Genomic DNA, 5,606 nt, shown 5'->3' with positions numbered 1-5,606 from the left:
ATGTTGGGCAGCCTTGAAACTAACTCGTGTCTGTTTCCCAAGCATACAATACTTGCATAAATCTAGCTTGCATTTACTAACTCCCCTCAACAGTCCTCTTTTGCATAGTTCTGTCATACCACGCACACTCATGTGTCCCAAACGCATGTGCCACAATTTTATTGCACCATGGTCTGAATCTACTCAGATCTCGAATCTACTGATATCTCTTCAGCAACTCCACCTACAATTGTTTTCCCTAACAACTTGTAAGTGTTGCATACAGTCCTTTTACCCTTCATCATAATCAGAACATCTTTGCATACTCAAAGAATATCAATGTCCCCATCAACTCTATAGCTAAATCCTTTGGCATGCAATGTCCCCAAAGAAACCAAATTCTTCTTCAAATCTGGTATATGCCTAACCTCACATAACGTCTTCACTACACCATCATCCATCACAATTCTGAGTTCTCCCATACCAATAATCTCACATGCTTTATTATTTCCGAGATACACGGAACCAAAATTGCCTGCCCTGTATGTGGTGAACCATTCCCTGTTAGGCGTCATGTGGTGGGAACAACCAGTGTCAAGTATCCACTCATTTGTACTACGATTTGATGATATAGAGAGTAGATCAACTTCACTGTTGTAAACAGAGTCATCTTTATGTGCAATATTTGTAGATGTAGATACTTCATCTTTCCCCACCGGCTTGCTAGGACTCTAGTCATTGGGATAATCCTTTTTGTAATGTCAAGTATGTTTGTACTTATAGCACTCTACTGGTGTTCTGCCCCTGGAATTTGGTCTTTTCCCTTTGGCAGGACCTCCTATGTCTTGTCTTCTCCCACGCACTTGGCTCCCTTTCACATACAGACCATCACCCTAAGACCCTTCACCTACATTCTGTCTTCTGCGAGTGTGGGACAGAAACATGATCTCATCTGGTTTGATTGAGTCTTTCTCGTACGTCAATGTTGTCACCAAGTGTTCATAGGAATTTGGCAAAGAACACAGTAATATTATTGCTTTGTCCTCATCATCAACATTCATATCAAGTTTCTACAAGTCCTTGTTCACTTGATTAAAATTGTTGAGATGTTGTTGCAAATCAGCACCTTCCTACATCTTTAGGCCATAGAGTCTCTGTTTCAAATACAACTTATTTGTTAGAGACTTGGACATGAACCGCTTCTCTAATGTCTCTCATACCTCTATTGGTGATATCATATCCATAACATGATACATCATCTCTTCTGATAGACAGAGTCGTATGGTTCCCGTAGCCTTCTCCTTCAACTCTTCCCAATCCAGTTGATCTATATCCTCTAGTTTATTCTCACGCAGCGCCTTTGATAGACTTTGTTGAGCCAACACATCCTTAACCCTTCTTTGCCACAATCAGAAATTACCAGTTCCATCGAACTTCCCCATCTCGAATTTGGCACCTGGGTTAAGAGCCATTTGATATCAATTATTGGGAACAAGCGAACAATCAAATAGTAAAGAGTATAGAGTCAAGAGAATAATACAAGAGATTTGGTAACGAGGTTCAGCCAATTGTGCCTACATCCCCGAGAATCGTTGAGCGGCTACCACTATATATTATTAGAGAATTATGATTATTGTTTAACTATTATTCTCTTTGTTACATTAGGTTTACATGACATAAATATGGGTACACATCTGTTGTCCCACACTTTGTATTACTCCATGTGCCATGAGTTTGTGATTGGTCAGAAAAAATATATTTAAGTTAAAATTTAATTATTAAGTATTTGTCTAACCAATCACAAGCGCATAGCACATGGAGTGACATAAAATGTGAGACATCAGATATGCTCCCCATAAATATATAGTCTTCTACCCCAATCCCTTTACATAAACTCAAACCTATAAGTTATATTATTGTTATCTAGATATATGAGTCATTACATAACAAAATTCTTAATTCTCATCTTTGAGCAGCATCCCCATTGAAAGCTTGCATATATATAACACTTTATAATGCAAATCTATACCACAGGCTAGCCGAACTATTTCTGAATAATAGAAGCGGGTCACGAACCGCCAGAATTAACAAATATGAGTTCACATATTTTCAAATAAAAAGTTTAATATTTTTGTGTTATCGGTATAAAGTTTTTGGTATTAGTAGTTCATCATTCATCATAATTAAAAATTATTCAGACATAAATAATAATAAATGTTGTACTGAAAATATAAAAAATCATACTTTATCAATGTAAAAGTATTTTCTCTTAATTAAAATCTAACGATCATAGTGCAAGTATTTTCTCTTAATTAAAATCTAACAATCATACTCAAATTTATTTTTCTTTTCTTTGCTTATAATCACACTCTTCCTAACATAATGGAACCAAATGGAGAACTTTTTATTGTGCAGTTGATACAATAACAGAAAATATTATGTTGACTTTTTGAACAAAATAATAACATGTATGCCTCTTGGACTGCATGAAATTAAATGAGATGGTTCTCAGTTTCAACGATCCTTTTGTGGGGTAAGATGCTATGTATAGTATAAGCATTGTTTGGTCCATATTAAACAATTATTGGATGAGACTTCGCAGTATTGGTATTGATTGGTTCAACCACATAGCTGAATGAGGTCATATATAAGCACAAATATATTTCAAAAATGTTTGGTTCCCAAAACTTGCATTAAGAAATCTAGAGGTGAAGGTGTGTGTGTTTAGTTAATTAGTTGTAACATGGAAAATAATATATCTTAAGCGCATTATTAATTTCTTTATGATTGTGGACAACAATATTTTAGTTAAGATTGATCCTTTCTAACATGCTCAACGTGCTCAACAAGAACAACCACCATGTAATTATTTGACGATTTCTACTTGACGTGAAGCATATAAACATGAAGAAAAAAATCATGGATAATGCCTCTTCTCACACCATTAAAGTCTTAGGTTTAACTACATTATCACATAGGCAAAAAGTTGCATGTCAAAAAGCCAAGAGGTTGAAAATTCTCCATGAGATAAACAAATCGAAGCATATTGGTCCAACTGCCATATAAAAGTTATCAACATTTTAATGTCAAATATAAATAGCTAACATTTATATGAAAGGATTTATTTGTGAATCCACTTGACAAGGTTGACAAACTATTTATATTAGAGGGTGGTTATATTTTAAAATATTAATAAAGCTAACTAAATTAGCTACTTTTGTTCCTCTGTTAATTTGATCGAGACTGTCTTATAATAAAGTTTGGTCTTTTAAGGTAACTTGTCATCTTCGTGTAATGCTACTTGTCATCTGTATGTGGATTTATGTAAGCGATTAAAGAATTTTACCTAAGCATTGAAATTAAGTATCAAAGGATACTTCACAAGTTTTTAGAGTGTTGGTACATACAATAATAATAATTCACGGACAAACTCGGTTAATAAAGATGGGAGGACCACCTATTATTGAAAAATCAAATAAATCTACTTACTAATTCAAATCATTAGATTTTTTAAGAATGAATGACTAGGATATAAAGTAAATTTTATCACTCTTAGAGTAAGTGAATCCTCTCTTAATAAAAAATATATCATCTGTATGTATAGAGGTATTGTCAACTATGAAGAAGCTATCAGAAGTTTAACAGTTTAGTTATGCCATGACATGACATGACTTTGGATTGGATGAAACAATTCACTTATGTTTAATCTCATTAGTTATAGTAAAATCATATTAGTCGGCATATCTCGATGTATAACCACAAAAGAAAATGGTTCAGACATGTTTAACGGATGCGTTAAGTAATCAAAGAAAGTTCTATCTTACTTTAATTACTATTACTAACTAACTTAATTTAACTCCATATATATTGTTCAATAATTCTCTTCAGACTTATTAAATAAATTTTTTATCTCTAATATCTCTTCTTGACACCTTACAAATTTGTTTAAGTCTATATTTTGCAAATAAAGGGACTGAATATATTCACATAATAATCTATGTTTATATATACTTGCCATTTTTTTATAAGAGTCAATACTTACTATTAACAAAGGACATTGATAATTAGATGGCCAAAAATTAGCTTATTTATATTTTATTTTTACTAATAAATTATATTTTCAACTTACATCATATTCTTTCTCTAAAATTAAATATATTATCACCACTCATAATATATATTGTATTTTATCTATATTAATTTTAATATGCAATAATAATATTAATAATAATCTGACATTAGCATGTAAGGGTGTAACAAGTTGGTTCGGATCTAGAGATAGATATCCAAATTAATTAAAAATAGTATTATTGGTTTCATTCAGGTTAGATGAGCTCAATCATTTTTAATATATTACTCGAGTTGAATATATTTGGATTACCTTATAGAAATTCAATCCAACTCTTGATTTGAATCTAACTATCAAATGTGATGAATTGTTTGGGATTTACCAAGTTTACGAATTGGACTATATCTACTTACATTCCTACCTATAAATAATTTTTTTCTTCAATAGGTGATACACTGATACATGTGGTTTACGCCCAAAAAAACAATGACAATAGTGTTGTTACAATTACAATCGAGAAATTAAAACTTATTATTACAAAAAAAAATTAAATCTATTGTTCAACCAAGCCACTCTTTTCAGGAAGCTGATTTTCAACAAAATCCCCTAAAATGACGTGTAGATAGAGAGCTTCATAACTTCATTATAAAATTTCAAACCGAACTTTACTCAGATTTCCTTTCTGTTTTTGGGCCAATTACCCCAAACCCGGGTAACACAAAAAAGCCCACAAAACGTACGCGAGAGCAGCCAGAAAACCCTAAACACCTGTGTCACCTTTCTATAAATACTGTCTCATCTCTCAAACAAAAACATCATTAAAAAAAAGGCTGCTGCTAGGTTTGTCTCTTCTCTTATTTGTTCTTAGCATATATATATATACGTTCTATATCTCTTTTATGTTTAATTGATGAATGTTAGTTATGATTTAAAGCCGTGCACAATAAGCCGATGCCCTGGATAATATAATGAAGGAGGCATGGTTGTGTGCACGGAAATTGATCTATTGGGACAACATGTCTGCTCTCTCTGATAACTCTTGATTTGAGGGCCTGGTTACTACCCACATTTTATTATCTTCATTCATCTTTTTTTGTGTCATTATTCAATGGAATTTAAATATAATCGATTTTTCAGATTGTGATTTTGATTATAGGGAACTTGTTTTTTTATCAAGCCCAAGTTACAATCTCAGCATGTTTTTCGTGAAATGAATTTTGTCTGACTTTATAATATTCATTAACTTTTGGAATAACATATATGATTTTTGTTGTTGTTGTTTATTCCCATTTGTCAACTATCGAAAAGGCTTTGTCAAAATTGTAATTTTCCGATTTGGCCAGTCTGTTGTTTCTCTAAACGATTCACTTTTTTTTTTCTCTGTTTTTTAATCAGATTATTGCTGTTTACTGTGGTATTAATTTATAATTTTTTAATTTTACTTATTTTTAATTAATTTTCAAATCTAATGAGAGATTTAACACTGTTTTCTATATGGATATAAATTACCTCGTCTAGTTAACTGTACATATCACTAACCTTGTAAATCTATAGCAAT

Source organism: Lupinus angustifolius, chromosome LG04 (genome assembly GCF_001865875.1).
Source record: "Lupinus angustifolius cultivar Tanjil chromosome LG04, LupAngTanjil_v1.0, whole genome shotgun sequence".
NCBI classification, from domain to species: domain Eukaryota; kingdom Viridiplantae; phylum Streptophyta; class Magnoliopsida; order Fabales; family Fabaceae; genus Lupinus; species Lupinus angustifolius.
This window is presented reverse-complemented; position numbering follows the sequence as displayed.